The following is a 19710-nucleotide window of genomic DNA, read 5'->3' on the forward strand; positions in this document are numbered from 1 at the left end:
GACTGAACTGAACTGAACTGAACCATTATATGAAGGATAAAATGACATGAAGGAAGACAAGCTTTTTACATTTTTCTCAAACCAGTAAAATGATGATACTGGTAAACTGATAAATTATGTATATACAATATAATATCTGAAGCAACCATTCAAAAAGCTCTAGAAAGAGATACATTCAAACTGCCATAGATAAATCAAATTTGAAGTTTAAGAAATGTTTAAGTGAAACACAGGAATTTGAGGAAAAAAACAGAAAAATTAAAAACAGAGAACAAGCAGGAAAAAGATGGCAGACTTAAGACCCAACATATCAACAATAATTTTAAATGTAAATGGTCTGAATATACCAATTCAGAGATTAGAAGAGGTGTATTTTAAAAAAACCAACATGGCCTAAGTATGTGCTGTCTACAAGAAATTCATTTCATATATAATAAGAAAAACAAATTGGTGATAAAAGGGATGGAAACCATAAATACAATCAATAATCTAAGCATCTACCTCAAGGACCAAGAAGAAGAACAAAATAAACAAAGAAAACAAACAAAGGAAGCAAAATTTAAAGACAAGAGAAGCAATAAATGAAATAAAAACAATATAAAAAGAGAAAGTCAATGAAACAAAGAACTGGTTCTTCGAGAAGAAATAAAATTGTCAAACTTCTATGAAGACTGAAAAAGAGAAACACAAATCACCAGTATCAGAAATGATACATGAAATATTGCCACAGATCCTGAAAATATCAGAGGGATAATAAGGAAATACTTCAAATACTCTACATGCATACATTTAACAATTTAGATAAAATAAACCTATTGCAAATACTTTCAAAAAATCAAACTACTACAACTCACCAATACAAAATAGATCATTTGAACAGCCCTATAACTATTAAGAAAATTGCATTTATAATTTTAACCACCCACCCAAAGAAATCTCCAGACCTAGATGTTTTACTGAAGAATTTTAACGAGAGTTTCAGAACTAACATTGATTCTACACAATCTCTTTCAAATAAAAGAAGAGGAGGGAATATTTTCCAATAAATTTTATAAAGTTAGTATGCCCTCAGTACTAAAACCAGGCAAAGACAGTAGGAAAGAGAACTATAGACCATTACTCCTCATGAGTAGAGATACAAAACTTCTTAACAAAATATTGGCAAGTAGAATTCAGCAATATAAGAATTACACATCATGACCAAATGTAGGTCATCTTAGAAATGCAAGGCCGGTTCAGTATGTGAAAATCAATCCCTGTAATCCACCATAATGACCGGCTAAAAAACAAAAAGTCGTATGATCATGTCAAGATACGCAGAAAAAGCATTTAACAAACTTCAACCCATTCATGATATTAACAAAAGCAAACAAACAAAAAACCTCTCAGAAAAAGAACAGAGCATCTACCAAAAACCTACGACTGACATTACAATTAATGGAAAAAGACTAAATACTTTTCCCTTAACATCAGGAATGAAGCACTCACCGCTCTTATTCATCATAGTGCTGGTCTTTCCAACCAGTGTAATGAAACAAGGAAAGAAAGCAAAAGGAATGCAGATTGGGAAGAAATAAAACTGCCCCTACTTACAGATGGCACAATTGTTTACATAGAAAATTCCAAGAAATCTACACTCAAAACTCATAGAATAAGCAAGTTTAGCAAGGTCACAGGATACAAGATAAATACACAAAAAATCAAGTATATTTGTATATAACAGCCATGAACATAACATGAAATTTTTAAATATAATACCACTTATTTATTTATTACCATTTCAAACAATAACATTCTTAAATATAAATCTAATAAAATAGGACTTGTTTGCTGAAGTTATACAATATTGATGAAGGAAATCAAAGATCTAAATAGATAAATGAATACTTCATTTATGAATTGAAAGACTCAGTAGCAAAGATACCAATTCTACCCAAACATATAGATAAGTTTAATATAATTTGTATCCAAATCTCAGCAAGATTTGTGTAGAAGTCAGCAAGATTATTCCAAATAACAATCTTGGAATAAGACTTCAATAACTAAGGCAAGTTTTTAAAAGTAAAAATTAAGGGACTTCCTTGGCAGTTCAGGGGTTAAGACTCTGTGCTTCCACTGAAGGGAACACAGGTTCAGTCCTTGGTTGGGGAACTAAGATCCTGGATGCCATATGTCATGGCCAAAAAATGTTAAAAAAAAAAAAGTGAGAAGAATCAGTTTACCTGATTTCAATATTTATGGCATAGCTACAGTAACCAAGGCTGTGCGGCACTGACAGAGGAATACACTCATAGATCAATGAAACAGAATACAGTCCAGGAATAGACCCACACAGATATGCCCAACTGATCTTCCAAAGGTTCAAAAAACAGTTTGATTGGTGAAAGATAGTCTTTAAAACAAATGGTATTGGAGCAAATGGATGTAAGAAAGGAATTAATCTTGACCTGAGTCTCATACTTTATCCAAAGATTAACTCAAAACAGATCACTAAGTTAAATGTAAAAGATAATACTGAAAGTTTTAGGGAAAATCTTTGGAATCTAGGAACGGGAAAAGAATTCGATTTGACACCAAAATTTCACACCACCAAAAGAAAATTTGATAAATTCACTTCACAAATTTTTTAAACTTTTGTTCTGAAAAAGATGGTTAAGAGGATGAAGAGACAAGCTTCAGAGTAGGAGAAAATACTTGCAAACCACATGCTAGACAAAGTACTGGTATCTAGAATGTACAGGGTACTCTCAAAACTCAATGGTGAGAAAGCAAACAATCCAATTAGAAAAGGGGCAGAAGACATGAACTGACGTTTCACTGAAGAGACTACACAGATGGCAAATAAGTACATGAAAAGATATTTGACATCATTAACCATCACAGAAATGCAAACTAAAAGCATGCCCTATCACTATGCACCTGTCAGGGTGGCTAAAATTAAAATAACAACAACTCAAATGCTGGAGATGATGCAGAGAAACTGGATCACCCGTATACTGCTGATGAGAATGGAAAATGGTATAGCCCCCTGAAAAAATTGTTTGGCAGTTTCTTAAAATACCAAATGTGCAATTGTCATACCACCCAGCGACTGGACTCCTGGAAATTTATCCTACAGAAATGAAAACTTATGTTCACACAAAGCCTGTAAGTGTATGTGGATAGCACCATTTTTTTGGAAAAGCCAATATCTGGAAATAGCCCAGATGTTCCTCAATAGGTGAATGATTCAATTATAGTCCACGCATACCATGGAATATCACTCAGAAATGAAAACGAATGCATTCTCGATACACACCACTAGTTGAATGAATCTCTAGAGAATTACAGGGATTGAAAAAAGCCAGTCCCCGAAGGTTACACACATATATCTTTCCCTTTAGGTTTGTCTTGAATGAATGTCTTTTATGTCATTCTTGAATGACAAAATTATAGAAATGGAGAACAAATTTGTGCTTGCCATGGGTTAAAGAGGGTTTGGGTTGGGAAGGAAGTGGGTATGGCTATAAAGGGCACCTTTGAGGGATCCTTATGGAGATAGAAGTGTTCTGCATCTTGATCTTATCAGTGTCGGTTTCCTGTTCATGATATCATACTACAGTTTTACAAGGTGTTGTCATCAGGAGAAACTAGGTCAATGGTACAGAGATGTGTGTTATATCTTGCAATTCTATTTGAATCTACAATCATTTCAAAATAAAAGTTTTAATTTTAAAAAAAAATTCAGAGAAGGGCATATGAAGCTGTAAGACAGAACAATGACATTTACAGGGATAAAATGCTAAAAGACAAAAGTGAAAGTCACTCAGTTGTGTTCGACTCTTTGTGACCCCATGGACAGTAGTGCACCAGGCTCCTTTGTCCATGGGATTCTCCAGACACGAATACTGGAGTAGATAGCCATTGCCTTCTCCAGGAGATCTTCCTGACCCAGGTATCGAACACTAGTGTCTTGCATTGCAGGCAGAATCTTTACCATCTGAGCTACCAGGGAACCAGTAAAAACCCAAAACCTTAAAAAAGTAAAGATAACCATGAGAAAGGAAATCATAAAAACAGTGGAAATTGAAGCATTAATGATAACATACCATTTCTGTGCTTCTTCAACTGTCCACTACTCTCCTGGGAGTCACTGTGTTTTAACCATCAGGGTTCATAAGTAACAGAATATTGCTACCCTTTCTGTTCTATTTACCCTCCAGCTTAATGTCCCGCCATGATCACCATCAACATTTCTGAGTTATTTAATGTATACTTATCATTTTAATGGACTGGACTAGAAAAGGTCAGTTTTCATTCCAATCTCAAAGAAAGGCAATGCCAAAGAATGTTCAAACTACTGCACAATTGCACTCATCTCACACACTAGCAAAGCAATGCTCAAAATTCTCCAAGCCAGGCTTCAACAGTACATGAACTGTGAACTTCCAGATGTTCAAGCTGGATTTAGAAAAGGCAGAGGAACCAGAGATCAAATTGACAACCTCCATTGGATTATCAAAAAAGTATGAGAATTCCAGAAAAACATCTACTTCTGCTTTATTGACTATGTTAAAGCCTTTGACTGTGTGGATCAAAACAAACTATAGAAAACTCTTAAAGAGATGGGAATACCAGACCACCTGACCTGCCCCCTGAGAAATCTGTATGTAGGTCAAGAAGCAACAGTTAGAACTGGACATGGAACAACAGACTGGTTCCAAATCAGGAAGGGAGTACATCAAGGCTGTATATTGTCACCCTGCTTATTTAACTTATAAGCAGAGTAAGTACATCATGCAAAATGCCAGGCTGGATGAAGCACAAGCTGGAGTCAAGATTGCTGGGAGAAATATCAATAACCTCAGATATGCAGATGACCCCATCCTTATGGCAGAAAACAAAGAGGAACTGAAGTGCCTCTTGATAAAAGTGAAAGAGGAGAGTGAAAAAGTTGGCTTAAAGCTCAACATTCAGAAAACTACAATCATGGCATCCGGTCCCATCACTTCATGGCAAATAGATGGGGAAACAGTGGCTGACTATTTTGGAGGGCTCCAAAATCACTGCAGATGATGACTGCAGCCATGAAATTAAAAGATGCTTGCTCCTTGGAAGGAAAGCCATGACCAACCTAGACAGAATATTAAAAAGCAGAGACATTGCTTGGCCAAAAAATGTCCATCTAGTTAAAGCTATGGTTTTTCCACTAGTCATGTATGGATGTGAGATTTGGACCATAAAGAAAGCTGAGGGGTAAAGAATTGATGCTTTTGAACTGTGGTGTTGGAGAAGACTCTTGAGAGTCCCTAGGACAGCAAGGAGATCCAACCAATCCATCCTAAAGGAAATCAGTTCGGTTCAGTCGCTCAGTCGTGTCTGACTCTTTGCGACCCCATGAATTGCAGCACGCCAGGCCTCCCTGTCCATCACCAACTCCCGGAGTTCACTCAGACTCATGTCCATCGAGTCGGTGATGCCATCCAGCCATCTCATCCTGTTGTCCCCTTCTCCTCCTGCCCCCAGTCCCTCCCAGCATTAGAGTCTTTTCCAGTGAGTCAACTCTTCGCATGAGGTGGCCAAAGTACTGGAGTTTTAGCTTTAGCATCAGTCCTTCCAAAGAACATCCAGGACTGATCTTTACAATGGACTGGCTGGATCTCCTTGCTGAATATTCATTGGAAGGACTGATGCTGAAGCTGAAACTCCAACACTTTGGCCACCTGATGTGAAGAACTGATTCATTGGAAAAGACCCTGATGCTGGGAAAGACTGAAGATGGGAGAAGGGGATGACAGAGGATGGGATGGTTGGACGGTAACACTGACTCAATGGACATGAGTTTGAGCAAGCTCCGGGAGTTGGTGATGGACAGGGAAGCCTGGTGTGCTGCAGTCCATGGGGTCCCAAAGAGTCAAACACGACTGAGAGACAGAACTGAACTGAAACTATTCCAAAGCATTGAAAGAGAGTAATTCTGATTTTATGATTATGTATCTGATTATGATGAATTTAAGCAGTGACATTTTATGACACCCCCCACCACCACCATCTGGGGTCTGTTTCCCCTTCCCTTGAGTCTAGTTGCACTTTGCGACTGTTTTGACCAATACAAGAAGTGACATTGTTTCAGTCTCCAGCCCATCTCTTGCAATGGTCATTCTGAAGAAATCCAGCTGCCATCTAAGACCCATCCTTTGGAGACTACCAGGCTGTGAAGAAGCCCAAGGTAACTGCATAGAAACACTCTTGGGAGAAAGAGAAAGGGAGAAAGAAATAAAGCCCCAGCTCATCCAACTACTCTAGGTCAGTGTCAGACATGTGACTGAAAAAGCCATGGGTTGGGATAATTTGAGAGAGTAGCACTGAAACATATACAAATAGATAGCCAAGGGGAGTTTGATATATGACACAGGGAACCTTGAGCTGGCGCTCTGTGACAACACAGAGGGGTAGGAAAGGGAAGGAGGGGACAGGGGGATTCAAGAGGGAGGGAAATATGTACACATGATGCTGGTTCAAGTTGATGTATGGCAAAAACCATCACAATATTGTAATTATCCTCTAATTAAAAAATAAATATTAAAAAAAGAAGAGTCAGGGAACTCAACCAAGAGCCAGAACCAGGGTCCCCAACATGTAAAGCCCTGTGAGCTGCACCAGTCATCCTCTGTCATTTGAGTCAGTTTAAGTAGAGACAAGCCATTTTTCTGTGCCTTACTTGAATTCCTGACCCTCAGACTTATAAGCATAATAAAATAGTTGTTTAAATAACCAATTTTGGAAAGGTTTGTTACATAGCAATAGATAACTGTACCACTGATATATCCACAGAGTGAACATTGAGTAGAATTTTCTAATGGTGATTAACATGCTGAACTTTGGAGTCAAGCTGACAGGGATTTGAGACTCTCTGCCTTATAATCTTGAGCAAGTTTAGCTCCCCAAGACTTGGTGCTTTCATCCATAAAATAGAAATGACAATTACACCAACCTCAGAATTTTGTGAAGATGCAATCAGTCAGTGCATATAATCGCTCAAAACATAACTATTATTATAATACACATTATATAAAAATACATGTAAGTAATGTAACATATATGTTAGGTGCTCAATAAGTACTCATTGAAAATACGTACTTCACTTCACTGGCAGTTCATCCCAGCCAGTGAGTTCAGATTCAGTTTCTCATCTCATCAGTAGCAAGTTTGGGAGCCCTTTATTTTTTCTCCCTCGAAAAAGGAAAGTTCCTAAATATGGTGTGGTATCCTGGATTCGATCCTGGGACAGAAAAAGGGTCAGTTCAGTTCAGTTCAGTTGCTCAGTTGTGTCCGACTCTTTGCAACCCCATGAACTGCAGCATGCCAGGCCTCCCTGTCCATCACCAACTCTCTGAGTTCACTCAAACTCATGTCCATGGAGTCGGTGATGCCATCCAGCCATCTCATCCTCTGTCGTTCCCTTCTCCTCCTGCCCCCAATCCCTCCCAGCATCAGGGTCTTTTCTAATCAATCAACTCTTCATATGAGGTAGCCAATGTATTGGAGCTTCAGCTTCAGCATCAGTCCTTCCAGTGAACACCCAGGACTGATCTCCTTTAGGATGGACTGGTTGGCTCTCCTTGCAGTCCAAGGGACTCTCAAGAGTCTTCTCCAACACCACAGTTGAAAAGCATCAATTCTTCAGTGCTCAGCTTTCTTTATAGTCCAACTCTCACATCCATACATGACTACTGGAAAAACCATAGCCTTGACTAGACTGACCTTAGAAAAAGAGTATGAGTGGGAAAATTCATGAAATCCAAGATAAATTCTGGAGTTTCGTTAGTAGTAAACAATATGCAAAAGTTGGTTATATTGACAAATGCATCATGATTATAAATGAGATGCTTACCAATGGGGGAAGTTGTGGGTAGGGTATATGGGACCTCCCTCTACGTTACGTTTCAACTTTTTTATACATTTAAATTCATGTCAAAATAAAAAGCGTATTTGTTAAAGGACATTCTTTTCCAAACACTTCTAGGTAGTTAGTTGTCCCTTCTGGATTCAGGCAGTAAATTACTAAGTTTTGTCTCATATCAAAGCTGTTGCTTCCATCGCTATAACAAATCTAACTTTTCTGCTTTCAATAGTAAATGAAACATATATCTGCCTTTTTCCTGTTTGAAAATATATTTCTAGTTTTAAAAATGCTTAAGAAAAGTTTCTTTCCGTTTTAAGTCAGAGAGATAATAACTTTTATCATGGATTTTCCTTTTCAGGTTGTAGTGGTCTAATCTGTGGTCTTTCAGCTTGAAACAGTATCTCTCTTTTTTTTTTTTTTTCCTTAATTTTATTTTATTTTTAAACTTTACAATATTGTATTGGTTTTGCCAAATATCGAAATGAATCCACCACAGGTATACATGTGTTCCCCATCCTGAACCCTCCTCCTTCCTCCCTCCCCATACCATCCCTCTGGGTCGTCCCGGTGCACCAGCCCCAAGCATCCAGTATCATGCATCGAACCTCGACTGGCGACTCGTTTCATACATGATATTATACGTATTTCAATGCCATTCTCCCATATCATCCTACCCTCTCCCTCTCCCACAGAGTCCAAAAGACTGTTCTATACATCAGTGTCTCTTTTGCTGTCTCGTATACAGGGTTATTGTTACCATCTTTCTAAATTCCATATATATGCGTTAGTATACTGTATTGGTGTTTTTCTTTCTGGCTTACTTCACTCTGTATAATAGGCTCCAGTTTCATCCACCTCATTAGTACTGGTTCACATGTGTTCTTTTTAATGGCTGAGTCATACTCCATTGTGTATATGTACCACAGCTTTCTTATCTATTCATCTGCTGATGGACATCTAGGTTGCTTCCATGTCCTGGCTATTATAAACAGTGCTGCGATGAACACGGGGGTACACGTGTCTCTTTAAATTCTGGTTTCCTCAGTGTGTATGCCCAGCAGTGGGATTGCTGGATCATAAGGCAGTTCTATTTCCAGAACAGTATCTCTTTATAGTCATGCAACGTTTTCCATTCAAACACGTGGAAAGTTTCCATGGTGTAAAGGTACTGAGAGAGTAGCATCCTGAGCTCATCAGTCCTCTGTTTAAACTCATCCATTTACTCAACAAATGCTCATTTATTGTGTGGAAAAGCCAGTTATGGACTTGAGAATTCGAGGGCATAGCAAGGCAGATATGGTCCCTGAGCTGGAACATGAAACCTGTGAAGAGACCAATGTGAGTCATTCAGCTACAGAATAAATGTAAAATTGTCCAAAATCACTGCAGATGGTGACTGCAGCCATGAAATTAAAAGATGCTTACTCCTTGGAAGGAAAGTTATGACCAACCTAGATAGCATATTCAAAAGCAGAGACATTACTTTGCCAACAAAGGTCCGTCTAGTCAAGGCTATGGTTTTTCCTGTGGTCATGTATGGATGTGAGAGTTGGACTGTGAAGAAGGCTGAGCACCGAAGAATTGATGCTTTTGAAGTGTGGTGTTGGAGAAGACTCTTGAGAGTCCCTTCGACTGCAAGGAGATCCAACCACTCCATCCTAAAGGAGATCAGCCCTGGGATTTCTTTGGAAGGAATGATGCTAAAGCTGAAACTCCAGTACTTTGGCCACCTCATGCGAAGAGTTAACTCATTGGAAAAGACTCTGATGCTGGGAGGGATTGGGGGCAGGAGGAGAAGGAGACGACAGAGGATGAGATGGCTGAATGGCATCACTGACTCAATGGATGTGAGTCTGGGTGAACTCCGGGAGTTGGTGATAGACAGGGAGGCCTGGCGTGCTGCAATTAACGGGTTGCAAAGAGTCGGACATGACTGAGCAACTGAACTGAACTGAACTGAACTGAAGTTGTGCCCAACTCTTTTGCAATGTTATGGACTGTAGCCCACCAGGCTCCTCTGTCCATGGGATTTTCCAGGCAAGAATACTGAGTGGGTTGCCATTTCCTTCTCCAGGGGATCTTTCCAACCCCGGGATGGAACCCATGGCTCCTGCTACCACTCCTGCATTGGCAAGCAGATTCTTTACCGCTGAGCCACCTGGGGAAGCCCAAATGTAAGACTGTGACTGGGGAAATGCCTCCAGGAAGAGGCAGGTTCACAGTGCTATGTGAAGGGGCCCTTATCGAGTCCGGAGCAATGAGAGAGGGAATCAGAGAAGGCTTCCTTCAGAAATGATCACTGCATTGAGCTAAGAAGAATGAATAGACATTTCAGATAATGAGACCAGCATGTACAAGGGCCCTGAGACAGGAGGGAACAGGAGGTGAACAGGAACAGAGAATAAGGAAGAGAAGGGTATTGGCTGAGGTTGGCAATGGGCCAGGGCCTTGAAGGTCTTGGGAAGGATTTCAGTGTTTTCTAAGAGTAAACAGAAATCATTGACATGCTTTAAGCTGAGTGGTGACATGCTCAGATTTTCTTCTTTAGATGACTGCTCTAACTGCAGTCTGGAGAAGGCCCTGGGAGAGGGAAAGGTAGAAAAAAGCAGCTCAGTTAAGAGGCCATTGCAGTAGATAAAGAATATGGCAGGAAGGCAACAGCAGAGATGTTTGTAAGAGACATCTGTAATGTAAAGGGGACACGTTTGGAAATAATTGGGTCTAGAGACAGAGGGAAGCATAAAAAAAAAAAACCCTGGGTTTTTGGTTTGTACTACAAGATGGAAGATTGTACATTTGACTAAAACAGGGGACCCTGGAAGATGACCAGATATGGGGGAAGAACATGAGTTTTTTCTTATTCCTGTTGAGTTTGAAGTACCTGTGAGACACGCAAGGGCAGAGGTCAAGGAGCAGTGGTACACATGGGTCTGGGATGCAGAAGGCACTCCTGAGCTAAAGTGCAAGTGTGCTAATACTTCACCTGCAGCAGCAATTGCTGTGGATAAGATGACTTCGGTAGCAATGAATAAAGAGAGGGCTTAAGGCTGAGCTTTCTGCACTGTCAGCATATAAAATCCTGGGGACTCTGCCATGAAAAGAAGACTTGGAAAGCGAGGAAGGAAACTCGGGGAGTGTGGCCCCCCAGGTGACAAAGGGACAAGGGGCAGGAGTCTATGTTCCTCAGCCTCTGCGTAAAAAAGGAAAGGAATAAGACAAGTCTTAAGTGCTGCTGAGTAATCCCATAAAATGAGGGCTGAAAAAGCGTGTCCATCAAACAAAAAACACATCAGTGACTTTTTAAAAGTATTTATTTCTTTTTGTCTTCGTTGCTGCACTTGGGCTTTCTTTAGTTGCAGCGAGTGGGTGGGGTGGAGGTTACTCTCCGTTGTGTGCAGGCTTCTCACTGCAGGGGCTTCTCTCGTTGTGGAGCACAGGCTCTAGGCCCATGGGCTTCAGCAGTTGTGGCATATGGGCTTTAGTTGCTCTGCAGAAGGTGGGATCTTCCCAGACCAGGGATTGAATGCATGTCCTCTGCCTTGGCAGGGGATTCCCATCCACTGTTCCATCAGAAAAGTCCAAATTGCTGACTTTAACAAAGCAGATTGGTGGGACCAGAAACCAAATTGAAGTAAATCAAGAAATGAGTAGAAAGGGAGGAAACGGAGATGACACATTAAAGAACTCGTCAAGAAGTGTGGTCACTGGTGGGGGGACTGGGATCAATTTTAATAGCCAGTAAGAAGTTTCCATTTGAGATAATGCTGAATATATATGAGTGGAAATGAATAAATAATGGATAGCCTAAGTGTCCGGACAGTCACCCAAGTGACTCTCATCTTTGGGAAATGTGTATCATATGGGTCAAGGTACAGTCAGGACACAGAAATCACTCCATCTATCTGAAAAGAGATCATTTAATGTGAAGAACTGTTAATAAGGTTAAAAAAAAAAAAAAACTGTTAAATAACCAAAAGACTTAAAAAGACCACCTTCAGGCATTACAGAGGTAGCTACTGCAGAAGGCACAAACAACCATTACTAGGGCTGGAGGCACAAAGGGAAAGTTGGGATTATTAAAATTTAGAAGCTTAGAAGAGGGCCTGGTGGAGTGGGATCCAGACCTCTGAGGAGGAAGGACTGGCCAGAATACATGCTGCTAAGGGGTTCCATGAGGTTCGTTCTGTAGGCCCTGGGAAAACTGTGAACTGGATTCAGCCACGGCTTCAGGAAGGAATGCAGCTGCCAGGGTGGAGCAGCCCAGTCTGGAGAGGTACTCAGAAAGGGGAAACCAAGAGGAAGGAGCAAGCCTCTTCTTCCTCCTCCATCTCCCTCTAGCTCCCCCTACTGGTAGAGCCTCACAAGGAGCCACTTCCAGTGCAGTTCAGTCGCTCAGTCGTGTCTCTTTTCCGATCCCATGGACTGCAGCAGGCCAGGCTTCCCTGTACATCACCGACTCCCAGAGCCTACTCAAACTCATGTTTATTGAGTCGGTGATGCCATCCAACCATCTCATCCTCTGTCATCCCTTTCTCCTCCTGCCTTTAATCTTTGCCAGCAATATGCTGGCAAATCTGGAAAACTCAGCAGTGACCACAGGACTGGAAAAAGTCAGTTTTCATTCCAGTCCCAAAGAAAGGCAATGCAAAATGCCAAATGTTCAAACTACCATACAATTGTACTCATTTTACATGCTAACAAAGTTGCTCAAGTCTTTCAAGTTAAGCTTGAGCAGTATGTGAACCAAGAAATTCCAAATGTACAAACTGGATTTAGAAAAGGCAGGGGAACCAGAGATCAAATTGCCAACACTCGCTGGATCGTAGAAAAATCAAGGGATTTCCAGAAAAACCTCTATTTCTGCTTCATTGGTTATGCTAAAGCCTTTGACTGTGTGGATCACAACAGACTATGGAAAATTCTTAAAGAGATGGGAATACCAGACCACCTTACCTGTCTTCTGAGAAACTTGTGTGTGGGTCAAGAAGCAACAGTTAGAATCAGAAATGGAGCAACAGATGAGTTCAAAACTGGGAAAGGAGTACATCAAGGCTGTATACTGTCACCCTGCTTATTTAACTTATATGCAGAGTACATCATGCAAAATGCTGGGCTTGATGAATCACAAGCTGGAATCAAGATTGCCAGGAGAAATATCAACAACCTCAGACACGTAGATGATACCACTTAATGGCAGAAAGTGAAGGGGAACTAAAGAGCCTCTTGATGAGGGTGAAAAAGAGGAGTGAAAAAGTTGGCTTAAAATTCAGCATTCAAAAAACTAATATCATGGCATCCTGTCCCACTACTTCATGACAAACAGAAGGGGGGAAAGTGGAAACAATGACAGATTTTATTTTCTTGGGCTCCAAAATCACTGCAGACATTGACTGCAGTTGGGAAATTAAAAGACATTTGCTCCTTGGAAGAAAAGCTATGACAAACCTAGACAGCATATTAAAATGCAGAGACATCACTTTGCTGACAATCCATATTGTCAAAGCTTTGGTTTTTCCAGTAGTCATATACGGATGTGAAAGCTGGACCATAAAGAAGGCGGAGGACAGAGAATTGATGCTTTCGAACTGTGATGCTAGAGAAGACTCTTGAGAGTCCCTTAGACTGCAAGGAGATCAACCAGTCAATCCTAAAGAAAATCAACCCTGAGTATTCATTCGAAGGACTGATGCTGAAGCGGAAACCGCAATACTTTGGCCACCTGATACAAAGAGCCGACTCATTGGAAAAGACCCTGATTCTGGGAAAGATTGAAGGCAAAGGAGAAGGGGGCGGCTTAGAATGAAATGGTTAGATAGCATTAATGGACATGAGTTTGAGCAAACTCAGGGAGATAGTGAAGGACAGGGAAGACTGGCATGCTGCGGTCCATGGGGGGTTGCAAAGAGTTGGACACAATTTAATGACTGAACAACAACAATAATGCTCTTAGGAAGGAACGTTGGCTGCCAGAGTGTCCTATGTGGGAGGCTGAACTTGTGTGCCCTTCATCAACTGAAGCAGGCTTCATTTTCACCTGTATGGAAATGGGATGGGAATTTTTTTAATGCTTATTTTTTTCATTATTTAAGAGCTACTCTCATTTGATTAAATTTGATATAGTCAGAAAAATAAAAAGAAATGTATTTGTTAAATCACTCAGTACTCTACTACCTAAAGACAAATATTGGTCATGCTTACTTATGTATCTATCCTGACCTTTTATACATAATTTTGCTTTTCTTTTATATGATTACGATCAGTTGAATATAAAATTCTGTATTCTGATTGTCTTTTTCACTTAATCTTATTTGACAAACATTTTCCTTGCTACTACAAAGCCTCTGTAAACAATTTTTAATGGCTATGCACCATCCTTTAGAAGGGGATGTTTCATAATTTACCCACCTGTTTTTTAATGGTCAAACATTTCATTGATTTCTAATTTCTTATTCTTCTAAATGACATTTCAATAAACATCATTGTGCATATGAGCTTGTGCTAGTGGTAAAGAACCTGCTTGGCAATGCAGGAGACATAAAAGATGTAGGTTCAATCCCTGAGCCAGGAAGGTGCCCTGAAGAAGGGCATGGCAACCCACTCATTCTTGCCTGCAAAATCCCACGGATAGAGGAGTCTGGCAGGCTATAGTCCATGGGATCACAAGAGTAGGATACAACTTAGCAACCGAACCACTGCCACAGGTATTAATACCTTGGCCAAGCTAAGTGACTGGTGTCTAAGTCTTTCTTACAGAGACATAGAGACAGGTGGGGTGGGTAGGGACTAAGGGAGAGAGGTCTTTCCAGATTTCAGCAGGATTTGAACCTGCTGGTGTGTCTTCAGCATGCAGAGGACTCTGAGGAATCCTGCACTGCTGGGCCCCTGGCTTTGTCATATTGGAACCACCTGGAACCAGCAAGCTTGTCAGGAAATCCATTTGTCACTGCGGGTCCTGGCAGCAGGGGTGGTAAAAAAATTGTCACTTCCGTGTGGCTTCTTGTGAAGGGGAGCTAGAGTGGACTGCCTCTCTGTGACTGTTGGTGTTCATTCAAGAACCTTCTGGGGCTTTGAGAGGCCCTATGCATTAAGTGTCATGGAAGTGGGACAGTCAGGGAGGTGTGGTTTGTTCATTAAGGTGGGGGTCCTTTATCCCTTGTGCTCCTGAAGCCTGAGAAAATCAGGGTTGATGCTTTCATTAAATTATTGTTATGAAATATTTATTGTGTAAGTACATAAAAGCTTGAAACCCATTTCCTAAAATTCTTTTTAAGACAGTCTCCCAGAAACTGAAAGATGAGAGAGAATTGGAGAGCTAAAATCGACTAGGAGTCTCTTTTGACATTTTTTTTTTTTTGGACAGGGAGACATGCCCATGTCAAGTGAGGTGACAAAATAGCAAAACTGCAGACCAGGAGGCCAGAGTCATGTCCCACTCACTCCAAGTGGCTGCAAGCAGGATCGAGGTAGACTCTGCTTGACGTCCTTGGGGAGAAACTCCATCAACCAGCCTTAGAGGCCAATGGAAGGAACTTTCCAGCAAGAGAAAAAGAGGGAGGGCATTTGCCACCTCCCTTTCTCCAGAGAGCCACAGAATTCTGCAGGAGACCTCTGGGATCTTTCTAGAGCCTGTACAGGGCAGCTGGGAATTAAATTTGGCCAGAAAGATTTGAAACCTGGAGACCCTCAGCAAAGGCTCAAAACCGGTTGCTGAGTGGGCCTCCCCATTGGAGTTTTTGCTGAGCAAAATGACTTGAAAACGATCCAATCAATGACAAAGCACTGCTGGCAACTGAGCCCTTGCAAGTCATTTGAAAGCGGACTCTTCCTCCTCTGAGACCAACCCTTGGCCACCTGGGTCAATAATTATGGAGTTGTTTGGACTGGAAGGAACTTGGCCGGGGTCATTTAGTCCATTCCCATGCCTTGCGCTGGGATCGAGTTCATTATTCTAAACAACCTGTAATAAAGAGGTCCCTCCTCTCTCCCAGAATAGCTCCAGGGATGGAAATTCCACTTTCTTTGGCAGTTCATTCCCTTGTTTTGCTTGTTCTCCTGTTCTGCACAATCCCCTGGTTTGGTTTTTCTTTTTTCTTTTTTCTTTTTTTTCAATCTTCTCAAACTCTGAGCCCGTGTTTTCCCTCCTGTAACTTAAGCCATGGAAAGCAATTCCTTCGATAACATCATCTCACCTATTGTGAAACTGCTAGGAGCCCTGTCTTCTGTTGTCTTCCGAAGACAGAACATGGTTTGGGCTCTTAGCTATTCTGTCTTCCAAATCCTGAGTGGCTTTCTTTTGTTTGTTTGGGGTTTTCTCCACCTCTTAGCCAAACTCTCTAGAATCACTGTCTCTTAAGGGGGGGGAAGGAATTCACAAAAGGATCTGCTAGGAGTGACAAGGATACCCCAGGTTCTTTGCCTCCTGGGTCCCAGGATGTTTTAATGGAAGTCCTTAAACTGTGGGTGCAGGAAAGGGTTTCAGGTGGAATTACCGTGAAACAACTTCTCTGAGCAGATGTTCGAAGGATTACCAGGATGGTTTTACAATTCAGTGCTGATGAAAACACAAATGTGGAAGGCATTTCCAAGTGTGCCCACTGCCTTCCTAAATAAAGCCCTGATCTCAAGTCTGTTCATTTCTCCCCAAATCTCTGTCTCTCTTCTTGTTCTTCAGTTCTTTTGTCAGCTCCTCTGGGTGCCCCACCCACACACACACAACCACAGCCTGGGTAAACCCCAGGCTTCTTTTGAAGTTCAGCTGTTTCCACCCAGGCAGCTGGACCACAGGCTGATGGAGGCGCCCCTCAGCCTCCTCCTGGCTGGTCACATCCCTGAACTGTGCTCCGGGGACCTCAGAGCTAATCTGAGCCTTGTTTCATCTTCTGAGCATCCGCTCCCAAGGCAGGATGCATGACTTTGACCTGTCTCTGTTTCAGCTCCCAGTCTCTGTCAATTTCAATCTATTGCAGTCCCATTTCCAATCGGTCTTCTGGTCTTTGGACCCCCAACACTGGGAGCACCTGGAAATGTAATTAAAATGCAGATTCCCTGGCCCAATCCATACTCAGCTAATTAGCATCTCTAGGGATACAGTCCAAGTGCCTGCATCTTCAATCACCTCCTCAGATGCTCCTTGGGCCCAGAATGTCATGTGAAGCTGAGAGCATGGGAGGCATATGTCTCCAGCAGGAACCTTGTGCTACTGTTCCTCACAATTTTCTGTCAGTCTGCATCTCATCTCTACTTCTCATCCTCAAGGTGAGGTCTCCAGGACCAGGGTAGCCCATCCATGTCTCTGAATCCCCTGTAGATGGAGCCAGTCGACCTGTAAATATGACAGCCGGGTGCCCTGAGACCTGCAGGGCCAGCAGCCTGCCTCCTCCACAAGGACTCTGAGTAGGAGTCCATGAGCTCCTGCTGATGAATCACACTTGGGTACCTCTGTCATCTTTCAAAGCACTGTTCCCATGCATGCGTCTCATACACAATGCCGACCATGGTTATTCTTCCTGGAGCTTTTATGAGCCCTGTTCCGACCAGGACTTGGCATGAACTTGGATGTTACTTCATAGGGTCACTAGGAGCTCGAAATGCCACAATGCATGTGAAGTGCTTACAATAGCCCCTTGAAGGTGGTAAGCTCTCAATAAGTTAGTTTCTACTAACTTCTATGATGATGAAGATGAGGGGGAGGATAACGATGATAGCAATCACTCAGCTGAGTTTTTAGAAGACATAATGCAAGGTCTTGACAGGGGTGTGCCTGATCCAAGATCAGGATATGGGCTTTTCCAGTCCAGTTGCAGAGTTTCAGTCCTCCCTTTGCTCCTGGGGGACCTTGGAGGGACCAGGAAGAGGTGGGCAGGGCCACAGACAGAGAGAGGTGGCTCTCGTGGGTCTTTGACTCCTTCCCATCCCCACACAGAGCATAGTTCTGCCCACACTTGTCACCCCATCAGGTCTCATGTCCTCTCCAAGCCCTGATAAGCATTGCTGTTTGGGCTACCAAATAATTCCCCAAACCATCCCAGCTTCTGAGCTTCCAGAAGCCAGTAACTAATAGAGATAAATGGTCTCAACCTCTTCAGAAACGTTCTTTTCTCATAAAGGGATGGGAAAAACTGTAAAATTTCCAAATTTAAAGGTAGACTGTCAGTAAATATTATTTGTATATTTTCATACATAAGTGTTAAATGTGTACACATTTATGGTCATTTACCTTCCAAGAACTGAATGAAGCTTACTGTATGGCACATTCAGTAGCACTTTAAAAAAGCAAACACAAAAATCTTACAGTGGCCAGAGCAGGGATGCGGGAGAGGCATCACTGTTCTCAAACCAGGCTACTGGGGTCGGGTGCAGCTAAGCCTTCCACTGAACCCCAACCTTCCCAGTAAATGGGGCAAAATATTTGGGAAGGAGACTCCTTCCCTCCAGTCATGAACACATAGGCCTTGTCTCCTGGCAGAGATGACTCTGAGGGTTTCAATGTGGCACGAGAGGATAGCCTGGACCTCCACCTTTAGGTTTTAGCAGTGCTCAAGGTCAGTGGATGGTGCTGGAGAAACAAGATCCTGCAGTGATTGATGGGTTTTCAGAGCAGCACCACGTGGTGAGACATACAGTCACTATGGCCACGCACAAGGGCAGCTCAGACCAATGGGAGACACGGATTTACCTGAAAGAGAAAAAGGGCAGCAAATTCCTTCCTGGAGAGACCATCTGTGTGTGTGTGTGTGTGTGTGTGTGTGTGTGTGCACGCGCGCGCACCCCACTTAGCTTTGGTGTGCTTTTTCTGTTACTAAAGCAAAGACTGCTTTCAATTCTGAAATTGACCCTGGCCCTCACTTTGAGCCCAGCCTGGCCCCAGGTGCAAGCCACAGTCACTGCAGCAGGGCTGTCCTCTCTCTTGCAGACATCCAGGACAAAGAAGACACACCACTTAGGAAGGTGAGATGCCTTTTAAAAATTAGACAAAATCTTAGAGGGTGTATTTCCTTTATCTCTAGACCTACATCCATTAACCCGCACTCGAGGACAATCAGGGCTGCTGTTCAGGGAGGCAGCTCAGATGAGTCAAACCTGCCATCGTATATTGAGGAAAGAGAGAGACACCACACAGGTTTTAGTTTGGGGCTTTTTTTTTTTTTTAATGTCTGTTTCCAGGGAACCAGCTTGCGCTGAATGTGGCCTGATAGAAATTCAAGATAAAACTCTCATGGATTCTGCCGAACTATAGTGTCACTGAGACCATTTGCACAGTCTGTGAACTGCTCCCATTCACCAAACTTCTTTTTCAGCTGTTCTAAACTTCATCTCATCGAGCTCTTATGTTTTAACTATATGGAGCAGAATTTAAAATTATAAACTTCAGGGAGGAGGGAAGAGAGGCAGGGTTACCTGAATACCTGGGACCAGACAACGGCTGGGGAGATGTCTGACTTTCTTCTGAAGACTCCAGACCCTGAACCACAACCTATTCTGGGCCTGTCTGATCCTCTTTGCTCATGTAGGACTTATCACTCATGGTACACTTGCAAATATACTGGCTCCTTTTCCCAGTATCAGTGTGAATATCTAGATTCCTTCTGTAGCAGCCATCTCTTTAAACCCTTACAATACACATGGATTTTACTCTCTGGCTCTTCTTGCATATTCCTATCAAACTTTTTTTTTTTCTTTCAGAAGTTGTTTTCTATCTTTTATTGCTTAAATAATCATCTTCTGTATTATTGAGAAAAAACCCAAAGCTGTCAACATTCCTGGACTCAGGTCTCTAGCAAACTCACCATCCACCCTTCCCTCCTCTCACCCCCATCTGCTTATAA

The sequence above is a fragment of the Bos taurus genome, chromosome 26 (genome assembly GCF_002263795.3).
Source record: "Bos taurus isolate L1 Dominette 01449 registration number 42190680 breed Hereford chromosome 26, ARS-UCD2.0, whole genome shotgun sequence".
In the NCBI taxonomy this organism is placed as follows: domain Eukaryota; kingdom Metazoa; phylum Chordata; class Mammalia; order Artiodactyla; family Bovidae; genus Bos; species Bos taurus.